Source organism: Tamandua tetradactyla, chromosome 15, assembly GCF_023851605.1.
Source record: "Tamandua tetradactyla isolate mTamTet1 chromosome 15, mTamTet1.pri, whole genome shotgun sequence".
NCBI lineage: Eukaryota > Metazoa > Chordata > Mammalia > Pilosa > Myrmecophagidae > Tamandua > Tamandua tetradactyla.
The window spans coordinates 90,108,352-90,122,979 of NC_135341.1; the positions used below are offsets into that span (position 1 = coordinate 90,108,352).

General features: G+C 36.3%; 1 long non-coding RNA gene across 1 annotated transcript; it reads left to right on the forward strand.

Moving 5' to 3' along the window:
• Positions 1-10: 10 nt before the first annotated feature.
• Positions 11-8,627, forward strand: LOC143657703 (uncharacterized). Its single transcript, XR_013162963.1, has 2 exons — positions 11-3,029; positions 8,411-8,627. It is a non-coding gene; the product is annotated as an uncharacterized LOC143657703 (long non-coding RNA).
• Positions 8,628-14,628: the final 6,001 nt, after the last annotated feature.

Consider the following 14,628-nt stretch of genomic DNA (forward strand, 5'->3'; position numbering starts at 1 on the left):
TAAAAGCATCTCCAAGTGACTTTGTTCTTAAGTAACCGTCATTTATCAATAAGCATAATTATCATAGGAAAATAATGTCTTCATAGGTGTTTAATGGCTATTTTGTGAATCTCTTGAGATCAGCAAATATAGTTTTTTTGTCCTTTTTTGCATTCTCAATTATATAGCACACTGCCTGACATTTAATGGGCATTTACAAATATTAGATAAATAATAATAGAGTAAAAATCAGTCAAATGGAAAGGACTAGTGTTTATGGAATTTAGGTGCTTTGGGCCTCTGCTCATTTGAAACAATTTTCTACTATGTTTCTGTTCCAATTTTTAAAGTGTTTTTTGTATCCACAAATCCTGATTGTGATTTAGTTCTTTCAGTCATTTGATTTCAATGCCCAAATTAAATTTCAAAGGACTGTGATAAACATTAGTACATTTATTGAGAAGTATGTTTGGTGAATTCTTTTAGTATTTTATTCTGATTGAAGGTAGGTAACTGTAAATACAATTGGAATTTTTTTTTTTTAACTTTGGAGGACATGCTGTGAGGCAGATGTCATCCTGGGCATTTTCATAGGTATCATTTAATCACCCCCAGCTATGTGTTTAATATCAATCCCATTCCACCTCCAGACGTCTCACTGCAGTATGACGGTCTTTACCCAAGGTCGTTCAGACTGTGGTAGAACTGGAATTTGAATCCCTGTGTGTCATGTATTACAAGTGCATATCAATATAAAAATGAAACATCCTTTTTAAAATAACTCAAGATTCTTGACGATCAATCATGAGTGCACGGCATTTACCCAGGCGCTCTGTTAAAGAATGCCATTTATCAGGAAAGTACTTCAAAAGAACTTTAACAATTTAGTTTCTCGAGTGATTGATTTCAGGGTTGACTCTCATTAGATTCTTGCAGTCTACGTTTAGCAAAATGGATTATGTAACCCATTTTTTTTAACTGAAATTTTATTATCAAATATATTTTCTAGTCAACTAGTCATGATTGAACTTTTTCATGACTTCAACTTCAAAACTATGTCTTATGTAATTTTAAAATCTGGCACTAAAAAATATACTGAGAAACATAAATTAGCATTTCTAGAAGGAAAGGATGATGTGTATTATTCAAATTTGCTCTGGAAGCACAATGAAGCAGAGCACTGAGATTTTCTCAATATGCAGTTGTGACAAGTCGATTATTCTCCTTAAGACTCAGTTTTCTCATCTGTAAAATTGGAGATCATTGAAACACACATATTTTCAAATTGCTGTGAGGACACAGAGAAAAGAAATGGCTGCAAAAAGGGCTTGTAAAACTAAAGTCAAGGCAAGATCTAGAGAGATCTCATGCTGTTGTGGGTCAGATTTGCAGTTGTCCCGTAGAAACAGCAGTCACCAGAACTTATTAAGGAATTGTCCTGTAGAAAGAGCAGTCACCAGAACTTAGTAAGGAATTATAAACATATCTGTCACTGATTTTGAAGGAAATCATCGAGATGAATCTGCTGATACAGCATTTATTGTGAATCCTTTGTTTTAATTGTTGAAGCCACCACTTTTCACTCTCAACTCTGGGAAATTAAAGCATCTTTATTGAAAAATATTATAGTTACTAACATCAACATAATTATATGATCATAATTATGTTCTCATTCTGTTTTCCTTTTAAGACACAGTCTATATTGGAGAAAGTCCCATGATGCTTTTGCCAACAGTTTAGTGTTTACCTCATAATCTGGCAAATTTCAACCCAGGGTAATTGCATTCTGCTTACCAAAAACTCCCTGTAGTTTTCCCTGGAGAAGGTCTCCCTCGTTTCCTGTTCAAACCCAGCTGTGCTATGGGGCTGGCAGACAGTTGCCCTGTCGCTACCCAAAGGTAGTTGCATTTCAACACTGGTTGGAGTAAGGCTTTGGGTATCACTGCAGCCATGGCTCAGAGGAAAATGGCCACATGTCCAGGCATCTTCTTTTGCCATGCAAAAAGTCTTCTGAGAAACCCAGGTTCATTTCCTGGTGCTTGCGCATGTAAAAAAAAGTCTTCTCACTAATACTAATCAGTCAATGCTATGATTTGGAAGCAAAAAAAATGTGGCTTTATTTTTGCATGTATTTTACAGTAAAATAAACTAATTCATTGCATAAGATCATGGACCTCCAGCTGCTACAATTCCAATCAAGGAACTGACAGTCTATTTTCTTTTATTTGTTCATAGTTAAAGATGATCTATTTTACCTTCTGATTAATTGCTGAGTTTCTAGTGAGCTTACCATAAAGCTAAAGTTGATACAGAGCCTAAATCTCTCTCTGAACTATGGTCTTGCAGATGTATTTTTGAATGAGAACATGATTCTGTTTACATGATGTTTAGTGAAAGGGATGATGTGGATGATTGTGGCTTCATGCAGGTCTCTCATAAAACCGCAGGCAGAAGATGAAACATGACGCTCGCTTTGTAAGCCATCCAGGACTCCTACTCCCAGCCCATACATGTCATATGTATGTAATCAACTTTTATTGGTTCTTGAATTACATTCTGTGAGCACAGAACTCCCTTTTGCCAGTTTGAGCACAGTAACAGAGTTTGGAAGTGTCATTAATAAAGGGCTGTGTGTGGTTGGAGCACAGTGAAAAGTTTATAGAAATTGCTTTTACCAGTGCTTGTTTTGGTATTGAGCAAAGCTTCAAAGAAAGTATTTCACCCACAAAACAATATGATATCAAAATTAGAACACTTTTGGGAAATGAATAGGCTGGAGATGAGCAAATGTTCATTTAGTCAGTCATTTATTTGTTTTCTAATTCATCAGGTTCTTTGTGTGTGAAAAGCATAGAATAAGACATATGATCAAGTTCAGCTATCAAGGAACTCACATGGAGGAGAACCATCCCTAAGCAGTCAAGAGATTATGGACTGCTATCATCTGAAAGGAGAACATGTGGTTACAGTAGAATGTTTCTAGAAGCATCAGATCATGGTCCAGTGCCAGAACTTGCCATTCACCCTTGTACATCTAAAAACCCTATCGGGTCAGTGGAAAGGATCCTCATATCTGGATTCATGCTAAGCTCAAAAAGTCAGATGGACATCTACCAAAATGTTAATTGATTCAGTTTCAGTGACAAATTGACCTGTCAGTGACAAAATGCACATGTTGACCAAAATGTTCATTCTCCATAGGTGGATAATGTAAGGCTAAAAGGCTGCTCGGTGAGCATGGTGTCAGGGGCCCAGGAAATGAGCTGGAGTTTATGACATTGGGTTAGGACAGCCTCATGCCCACATCACCACCGGGGGAAACTCCATGCTAAAGAGTGATCTTAGTGGGAAAGTTTCTTTACAGGGCCTACCTGGTCTGGATTTCTGGACTTCCCATTTCTGTGTCCCAGGCTCTTCTCATCCTCTCAGTTGATCTCAAAAGTTTGCTTTTGTTTTGCTGAGTATGACACAACCCACTAGGAACCCACTTCCTAAATTATTACCTCCTTCTGGTCTTTCCTCTCAGACATTATAGTGGGTCCCTTTGATTGGGATTTGAGCTGTACCCAAGTTTCAATGTAATTCACAGATTGTGGCTGAGATTTTGCCCACAGATGGATAACCTGTCTCTTGTTTGTAGACTTGATGACTTAAATATTCAGAGGAAAGTGTTAGGGAGCACCTTATTGTGATCTCCAGGAAGAACTAAATATCTGGTCAATCCCAGCTTCCTCCACCATACACAAGCTCACAACCCTTGCTGATCTGTCCCATTTTGTCTTAATTCTTCTTTCTGCATATGAAATTTCCAGCAATCCCCATCTCCTTGGTCTTCTGCTTTTGAAAATTCTCCTTCTTCTAAATGTGCCTTGCTTCCTCCTCTTCCTACTGCTGTCCTTGTGAATCAGATCCTGGCTGCTTCCAACCTGCTTTCCCATGAACATTTTCTTACCACTGAATCAGACCTCCAGGTTACACCTTTCATCAAATCATGACCCTGCACAAAAATGTCCATTGAACTCCGTATTCTGTAGGAGAGGTCCATGCTCCTTAACTTGGATTTCAAGAACCTCTATGATTTGACCACCAACTACCTATAAAAGACAAAGAACAATCTTCAGTGTCTGAAAGTATGGATCCTAGGTCCACCTCTAGCAGTTATGAACCAATTCAATGTTCTGAACTTCAGATAAAGCAATACCTATCTCCTAGGGTGATTGGCAGCATTTCAGGTATGATCTACCACAGAATGACTGTGGGCCTAAATATCTTTACTCAAACTTCCAGCATTAACTTCCCAGCTTGTATCCACATTCCTCTCTGACTATATCAAGATTTCAGAGTCCAGTTCCATCCATAGCAACTCTCAACATCTCTTCTGAGTTTAGATCAACTGGTGTGAAGTTGAATGTAGTTAAGAAGGATTAGAGAAAGCGAAATCATATTTGTCAGAGAGATTAGAGGCAAGTCAGGAGTTCCCTACATTTCTAGAGAAATCTGTCCTTTATTCTTTAGATGGTGGGGCTTTGTACAGCTTGAATGATAACTAATATCAATATAACCCAACTCTTCTGAGGATTATTTATCCCTTAAAAGTAGACATGAAAAGGATAATAAATAAACCCAAGAAACATGTGCAACTCTAGAAATTGTATTAGACATGCTGAAGAGAGAATGTAAGCCTTGGATTCCATCACTACTCAAACTCTTCTGGTCTACTATCACTCTAATTTGTATAAAAATGAGTAAGAAGAAAGCCCATTCTATGCTTTCCCCTTCCCTCCTCTTCCACTCGTAATTGTTCGTCTCTTTCTCCTCTCTTCCTTTTCCTCCTTCATAACTGTCAGATTTTTTAATTCATATGTTTTATGTTCATATGTGTTTTATTTGGTCTCATACTATGAAATAAGCTTGGCAGGTGTGAAGACCTCTAATTAATAACAAAATTGAAGTTCAGACAAATCTAACAACTTGGCTGAGGTCACACAGTAAATGAAGAGAAATGACTTGGGCTTGTATATTCTAATCCTCAGATTCTTGGTCTTTCTTCAACAGGAATGCTTTTATCATGATCTACTTAGCTATTAGCATATGTTCCTAAATTCTAAGCACTCTTGCAACTAATGGATTTAGGACAAATCCCAAATCATCGAAAGAAATTAGAACAATATTATATTTAATAGACTTAATAGATGTAACAAAGTATTATTGAGTAAGTCATATATTTATTTTTTTCTTTGAAAAGCAAGAAGTTAGAAACACTTTTGTTTCTAGAATGATTCTTGATTTCTTGATATTTCCTGCCCATGCTTTCCATACATTTATGAGAAGGGAACACAGATATTCTGTCCTAAACTATGTGCATTTGGTTTGAAGAATTAAGGTCAGTCATCTTTCCAAGATGATTCTCAGCTGAAGACATTCATGAAGTTAGCAGCAGAGCTATCTCATAATGTGAACTGTCTTTGGAATAATTACTATCTATTTTACTACAGTAAGTGTTTTCTTATGATTTTCCCCCATTGTTGCACCAAATTCTGGCTTTTGTTTTGAAAAATGACTTTATATCTATACTAAGAACACTTCATCAATGAAGAACACGTGGTTTGTCTCATCATTCCTCATATTTGGATTCTCTGGAACATCTCTGGAGCCCATGAGTGGTGTCAAAAGGGTTTTCATAGCAATCTAGTCCAAACAGAAAATGGGACTGGGGAAAATTGGAAAGAAGAAAGATTATTAAGTCTTTAGGGGCAAACTTTACTTGGAATCGACATTTTTAAGTCAAAGTGGTCCAGGTGGTTTTTTGTTTGTTTGTTTATTTTTCCAGCTTTTTCCTAATTTACTAGATTGGAAGAAATTTCAATGAGAAGTGACTTGTCCCAAATCATGAGGCTGATGAGTACGGATGATGATGACCATTTATGTATGTGTTTCCTCAGGCTCAGAGTTTCCAGACAGCTCTCTCTCATCACTTATCTTTCTGGGCTTCTAAGAGGTCATGACTGTTTCCTATGATCCCCAACTACCCTACCTGTCATTCCCTACCCACAAGGGTGATCTTTCCCTCACTCTTTACATAGTTTACTCTCTTTGTTCAGGTTGCTGCCCAAATAACATCCCCTTTGGCTAAGAGTCCTGTGGACCTCCAGAGGCCAAGGCCCCTCCAAGATTCTGCTCTCTCCAGTCCTTGAGACTTTGCTCTGGTCTCTGCTGATGGGCAGGGAAATGTGACTTGGCTGGTGATAGTGAGGGCTGGTCAGTTACCAGTGCAGACTTAGGGGCAGGAATGGTGAGCATGAGGTGGCAGTAGTGGTTCTCAAGAAGCCAGGGGTCTAGCTGGTTTTTGGAATTGGATGATGGAAGAAAATTGGTACTGTGATAATACCATCTTCTCTGTTTAGTCTACAACCCATGTGTACTTACTGACTCATTAATCACCATAAATGTTGAGGAGCCTCCTATTGTGGAAAGAGAACTGTGCTAGGTGTCAGAAGACCTGACCACAGGTCTGCCTTGAGAAATCCCAACCACTTACTGAATCTCAGGTTCCTTAGCTGCAAAGTACCCATAATAATTCTTGCCCTATCTGAATCAGAAATATGGAGAACTGGCAAGCTTAGTTTTCTAAATACTTTCTCAAGTCAGGTGGTACTATGCAAATGCACAGTCTCACTTCTTTATCAAAAAAATCTTAGGGAATGGTGTATTGTTTGGTTTGGTTTCATTGTTCAGAAAGAAGTGTTTATCCTGATCTTCTATTCTGGGTGCTCACAGGAATTTTAAGTCTAATTTGATTTTTGTGATGCTAGCTTTCACTTGACTTTCCATTTCAAGAGTAAAACTAAAGGAGGATCTATTTTTCTTTGGTTTAAGTTTCGAACAGCAGGGCATTTTTTGTATTCTGATTGCAAGCACAACTTAACAAAGCCATATTTAAAAGCAGGGAAATGTCACTTACTTGTTAAAAAAGCTCACAGAAGCAAGTCTGTCTCTGCTGAATCTTTGAAGGCACTGCTTAATAAAACCAAGAGATCTTCCTGATGCTGTCCAACAAAACCTTCGGTAGATGTATTCTGTGCATATTTTTTGAGGATAGAGATAAAAAGGGGGGAAAAGGACAGGGTGCATCATGACAATCATTTTTCATTACAGTCAGATATCCCAAGCTTTAGTGCAGTGGAGTCTATCAGGCAAGATTGTGTATTAATTATGAAGGTGCACTTCAATTTATCAGCAAAGGATATCAAGCAGCCCCAATGCCACAACCTCTCATATAATTTATGTCTTCCTTGTAGGGAGGCAGATAGCAATGATTTTTCAAATTGCCTCCTCTGCAAAAAGATGGGAGAAAAACATACACACACAATATACAATTAAAAGAAGATAAGCATCAGGTGACATGTCACATTTTCAGAGAAAGTCAAAAGTGGAGGTCTTCAGGGTTGGTTTGCTGTGAGAACTCACTGATACTTCCCTTGATGTGACTACTTAACTCCTATTAAAATTAATAGGGGTCAGATCTGATCATCCAGGAAGAAAGGGCCTCCTGATGCGTATAGACTTCCAGTAATAAGGATTTGGTGATTACTATGTTATTTGCCCGTTCATTTTCAGATTATCTTTTAAGAGTGCTCTCTTTGTGATCTTTGGTCCAATTATAAAGAATAACATGCTGTGTAGGTTCCATTTTTATTAGAGCAGCTTTCTTTTCTTAAGAAGCATACAATTTGTGAGGGCATATTGACAGGATCTTAATGCAGAGAGTTTGAAACTTCTCTTCCCCCCTGAATGAATAGCTTTGCTCTTTCAAAACTAGGCAAGCATAACTTTATGGTTGAACTGGGATGTCAGACCCAAAGATTTGAAGAGCATCACTTCAGAAAGAAACCCAAATCAGACAGGGCTTAGGTAGTGGAAAGAGAGGGGAAGTTTGATGAAAAAGTGCCCTGAACTTACAGTAAAGTAATAAATGTAAAAAAATATCCAACATCGATAGCTATTGAAATTCTTCAAGGCTCAGTTTACTCTTTTGTTAAATGGGTAGGAATCACCAGCCCCAGGAGTGTTGTGAAAGAGATCACATTTATAAAGGCAGCAATAATGAGGGGCCATGAAGAACTCTTGTAGCCATGCATACATAATGGCCCACCAAAGGCTCTGATTTGTGTCCTAAGGAGGATGGGATCCCAAAGAACAAAATGGGCAGAGTCCATTTGCAGTTTGTTTAAGAATTCCAAATTGTACCCTGTGTCTGTTACACAAATTAAAACAACAAACGACCGAATAAATATAGTACAATCCACCACCACCAATATTTTGTTAAAAGAAGGGAAATTGTAAAAACATATTGACAAATAAATGCATTCCTTTGAAGTTACTATTATGAAAGTCTGCTTGCATTGCTCTCACTTCTCTCATTTTGTTGCAGATGGATGCAGATCAAACAGCTGAGTGTTGTCTACTTCTGGACAAGGCTACTCATATTTCTAAACTTTCTGTGACTCTCATTCTCTTCTATATAAATTATTGGATTAAGACTTATTTTTACTGTTTGAATTTTTCTTAATAAATTCAAATCCACCTCATCTATCAGTTTTCAAGAAATGTTGAAATTTCCCACTATAATTAAATTTCTATATAGTGCTGTCCATTTTTACTTTATAAATTTTGAGCCACATATTTGGTACATATGAATTCAGATTTGGTAGCTGTTCCTAGCAAATTATTGTTGCTGTTTTGAGCATTATTCAATGAAACTCTTTTTCCCTAATTTTTTTCCCAAAGTCTGTTTTATCTGCTATCAATATTGGCATTCCACCTTTCCTTTGGGAAGGGACTTTTATGTCTTTAATTTTTTTTAACTCTCCACATATCTGTAACAATATTTCTATGTGGAGCAAGAAATAGTAAAGTTAGGGTTCTCAACTGGTGGCAGATTGAATGCCCAAAGAGGAAAGAAGAATAAAATTATTACAAGGAGTTGCCATATCCATACACACAATTGCCATCACCATTTTAATTTTTATTTTGTTACAATAAAATATGAAGCATAAATTATGCATGAAAGGTTCTTTTTTGTTCACTTCTACAGCTAAGCATTTATTTATCACTTCCCATGTCTCAGGTTCTGGGCTAAGCATTTATATCCTTCCATCATTCAGTGTTCACAACAGCCTAGAAAGGCAGCTGCTCTTGTTATGCCCATTTTACAGATGAAAAAACTGAAGTGTTGAGAAACATTTGAGATCAAGGAATGTTATCAGCCAAAGGGTGGATTATTATTAATTATTATTATTATTAATGCTTTAATTTGGACATTTTTATGGACTTAAAACTGTAAATTTTTAAACTAATGAATCCCCTTTGTGAAAGCCAATCCATTTCTGGCATATTGTATCCTGGCAGCCTTAGCAAACTGAAACATAGTGGAAATTAGGAAAAAAAATTTTCTTATAATGATTCTCAGTAACCATACTGTTTTAAAGAGGAAAGTTTATATAAGCTAGAATGAATCATGCCACATTTGTACTTGAGAAAAATATTACAATGACTACTTGAAATAATAGTTTGCAATTAGCTTTTCCTCAGGTACTACTTTAATCCTTATTGCAGTGCCAACCTTCTCATGCCCATACAATTTAACATCCCTCACAAATTCCCCATAACATTATGAGCAAATATCTTTTAAAGGACTCTGTGAAAACTTTTTATCTAGGCTGTATCTTGTGTTAATACTACATTGCTGAATATGATCTCATAGGGAAAATATATACTATTCTTAAGTTTGAGTTACATAAGAAGTATGAAATGTTTTGTTTGCATTTGCTCCTTGTCAAATATCTTTTTATTTGCTTTTAAAATTGGAAAATCTAAGGATGATCCTATAACATGATTGATCATAATTATTTTAATCTCAAGCTAATATTTGAATGCTATTTGTTCTGTATCTGAAGAGAACCATGGTCTCCAATCATTATTTTCCCAACACTTATTAACCAGAAAAAAATAACCCTGAGAAAAAACAGACAGAAACCTAGTTACTGGATATATTTTTCACATTTTATTCACATGAATTTATTGACATTTTATTCACATAAGAAAAAAATGACCTTAAAACATCCTGGTTATCACCCCACAATAATAAGGATCTCTACTGAATGACTTTAGGCAACTAAAAAATCAATGAAATGATCAAAACCTTATCAGTGTAGAAGTCCTAATACTAGGGCATGGCAAGCATTTTGTCACATCGATTCAGATGGCTAAGTATGAGTGGAAAGGTAATAATGATTTCTTTCCAATACAGAGGTTAATCCTCCACGATCTGGGGGATGGCATTATCAAAAGTATTTAAACACATGCCATTAAATACTAAGGGTTTTAAAAGCTGACAATTCACTGACCAAAATTGACAACTCTTTTTATTACTTAGGATATTTTATTTGAATTTTATATGATGCCATTTTTTAAAATTTTGTTGCAATACCTAATATACAGTGGTAGTATTAATTATGTTCACAATAATGGAGCTACCATAACTGACAACTATTACCCCTTGTTTTTCATATCCTCATACGCAAACTACTTACCCATTAGGCTATAGCTCTGTATTCCCACCCAAGCCTCCCTGCTCCTGGTAACCTATAAGACACCATCTATGCAGTTTTTTTCTACTAGCATTTCATATCAGTGAGATCATACAGTATTTGTCTCTTTGTGTCTGACTTATTTCACTCAACATAATGTTTTCAAGCTTCATCTTTATTATAGCATGCATCAGAACTTTCTTTTTAACAATTGAATAATGTTCAACTGAATGTATTTTACAAATTTTATTTATACATTTATCTGTTGATGGAAACATGAGTTGCTTCAACCTTTTGGCTATTATGAATAATACTGCTATAGACATTGGTGTAATAATATATGGTCAAGTCCTTGCATTCAATACTTTTGAGTATACTCCAAGAAATAGGATTGCCATATCATAGGATAATTCCATTTTCCGTTTTCTAAAAAAACACTAATTTTATTTCTACAGCAATTACAACAAGCTAGAGTGTCACCAACAATATATGTGTACCTATTTCTCTACATCCTCCTTAACGTTTATTTTGTGATTTTTAATTATAGCCATCCTAATGTGTGTGTAGTGGTATCTCATTGTGGTTTTAATTTGTATTTCCCTGGGCGGGCCACGGTGGCTCAGCAGGTAAGAGTGCTTGCCTGCCATGCCTGAGAACCTGGGTTCGGTTCCCGGTGCCTGCCCATGTAAAAAATAAATAAAGAAAGAATGAGAATTTAGACCCAAAATCAAAGAGAAAACTGGATTCACATTTGCAAATATATGATTATTAAAAATTTGTATCATCTCATGCCGTAGAAAAAACAAACTGATAAAAATTAGATGGACACATAGAAGAGTTAAAATCGCATGAAAAACAAACATGGTTTTTTGTACCTACCTTACTGTCTAGTTCTTAGCATCAAACATTTTTAAGTGGAATTTAGATCAACAGGTATTATTTATGAGTAAACCTTAAAACTCTGTGATAGAAAGAAGTTAAACCTTTCTGAGTTAAATATAAGTGCATTCAAATAATGCACTTATATTTCTTTTATTCAAATAAAAGAAAATATCTTATAAAGTAATAGGAAAATATAAAGAGATATAAGAAAAATCGTGAGAGGGGAAAATGTATGCTTTCACTATTTATATTATCTACCATGTGCCAGACAGTATGCTAGTATAAAGTTACGATTCCTTCCTTTCTGGAGCTCACAAGTTAGTCAAAAATTTAATGAATTTACCAAGGATTCAAGTTAAGAGGGAGAGGTTACAAAACAATAATTGTAAATAGTAAGGCAAGATTAATATTAGGGTACAAAATTCAGAAATTTGGGATAGAATCTTTTTGCAGTTCATTTTTTATTCATATTTATTTATTTTCCTTAGGACTAAAGGTGCCTGCACAGGGATAAGAAACAAATCTGAAAATAATATAAGGTGATAGGTCTAATTCATTAATTATATTCTTATAAATGATAAAAGTCAAGGAACAAACAATTCAATGAAAAGTGTATAAAATACAACACCATGCATGAAATAGCCCTAATGAATTATAGCATGGTTTCAAAAATGATTTTTTTTGCACAAAACAACTCAGAAATCCAATTTGATATAAATATTTATAGAATCCAATCATTTCTACAAATTTCAACAAATACAATGATAAATTTATGTATTCTAGAAATTAAACTGGTGGTGTCTGGCAATATGATAATGAATAAAAATAGTTCCTCCTTGCGCATGTTCATATTTTATTCAGAGTATTTGAATTATGGATAGAATAATAGATGATGATGACTACAGATAGAATGACAGATAGATATGGCACAGATAAGACTACATGTACACTAGAGAAAAAAGATGTTTTTAACTACATTTGGATAGGTCAGGGAAAACTTGTTAGAGGGTTGCCACTGGAACTGAGAGACAAAGGAATGCTCAGAAACTTTCCAGACAAGCAGAACAGGAAAGATGGACTTTCCAGCATATAAAAATGTACAATCAGTTTAGGCATTATAAATAGCTCATAAATACAATCTCAGATCCAAATGGGAATTTTCTAGCCACTGAAATTAGAAAGTTGTAAGTTTCAGGTTATAAAGAGACTTTTTCTCAAAGGTAAGGTGGTAACATGATAGGGAACATGTGGGGGGCTACATGAAAGAACCTAGAATAGTAACCTTAAGGTCCTCACTCTCTCTATTAAACACACAGACTTGAGAACACACAAATTTTACATGAAACTTTAGGCAGTATTCATGGATATCTTGAAACTCAATATATTAGCCAAAGTCCAATCAGAGAAGCAAAACCAGTAAGAGCTATATGTTAAGAGATTTATTGCAAGGAATCAGCTTACATGAATTTGGGGTTATCTAGGCAAGTGCAAAATCCATAGGGCAGGCCATCTGGAAAGGGAGGTTACTTCAGGTAAGGGCTACACCTTTTGTCTGCAGGTGGAATTTTGTTTTCTTCAGAAAAGCCTCAGCTGCTTATAAGACCCTTCAACTAATTAAATCATGCCCACCCAGTTTCTCTAGGACAATACCCTCTAATTAAAGTCAATTGACTATGGACTTTAATGACATCTTCAAAACATCTTCACACAAACACATGAATTTGAGTTTGAATGAATAACTATGGATTCTAGCCTTGCCAAGCTATCATATCAAAAATACTATCACAGAGATAGTTGGGGAAAGATGGTAGCATAGGGAGGGGTGGGATAGAGTTTATCCTCTACAGTAGCTAGTAAATAACCAGGAACCACCTGGAACAACTGACTGGGGGACTTCTGTGACCAGATACACACCAGAGGCTGAAATGAGTGGAAGACCAAGATAGATAAATTAGAGCAAGAACTGTAAGTTAATTCTTCCACACTGTAGACATCTGGTGCTCTTCCCCTACTGACACAGCAGGCTAACTTGGGTCTCTCCCCAGTGGGAAACAGAAGCCCTCTCTACAACGAACAAAGAATGGAGAACTCAACCAAGCTCCAAATGCAGATTTGATTACAAATTCAGACTGCTGAAGATCAGCTCTGAACGTAGACGTATCTATAACCCAAATAAGAAAGAAACCTGGATATTTAGCTATATTAGCCCTGTCCCCAGTGGGGAGGAGACACACTGATGAGGAGAAAGGTCAAAAGAAAAAGCCAAGAAACAGGTTTCTGGAGTTGGTTGAGCTGAGAAAACTGAACAAGGTCTGTGCACCAGAAAAGGGGCACATAGAGCCAGGCACTAACTCCAACTCTGGCTAGTCCCTTTTCCTAGAGCTGGACCTATATGCAAATTCTCTAGAGGTAATGAAAAGAGTACTAAAAATATAATGAGGCAAAAAAAAAAAAACACATCAAAACTCCCTAGGGAGGAAGAGGACAGAGATAACTTTTTTCCCAGGGGCAAAACAACTAAATACATAACAAAAGGAAATCTCAGAAACCTTCAAATAGATGAGGGCAAGAATCAGAAAAATAAGAGTTAAAAAATCCTAATCACTTAGACAAAGGCTATGCTAAAGGTCTATAACGGGTTACACCAAATGTCAAAGAACAGTTACCGAACAAAGCCAACTGTCCTGATTTGAAACTGTTATGTATCCCCCAGAAAGTAATATTTTTCTAATCCAATCTTTGGAGGCAGAACTGTTGTGAGTGGAACCTTTTGATTAAATGGTTAACATGGAGATATAACACACCCAATACAAGGTCTTAGTCTGTTTGCTGGAGTCTTCTATGAACAGAAGAAAAGACAGAAAAATAGAAAAAGAGTAAATTCAGAGCTGGTGCAGAAAACAGAGAGATGATAGATGCGTGAAGACTGAAAATGCCTCAGGGGATGGTGAGCTAAGAAATGAAATTCAGAGGTTGCTCCAGAGAGGCTAAGAGAGGACTCACACATACTTGGAAAAGGCCCCAGGAAGAAGCAGAGGAACCTACAAGAGTTGAGAGAGCCATTTTAGAAACCAGTCCAGGAGAGAAGGGCCAGCAGATGTACCTTCTCATGTAACAGGGAAATCCAGGAGGCAAACAGCCTTTCTTAAGAGAAGGCATCATACTGTTGATGCCTTAA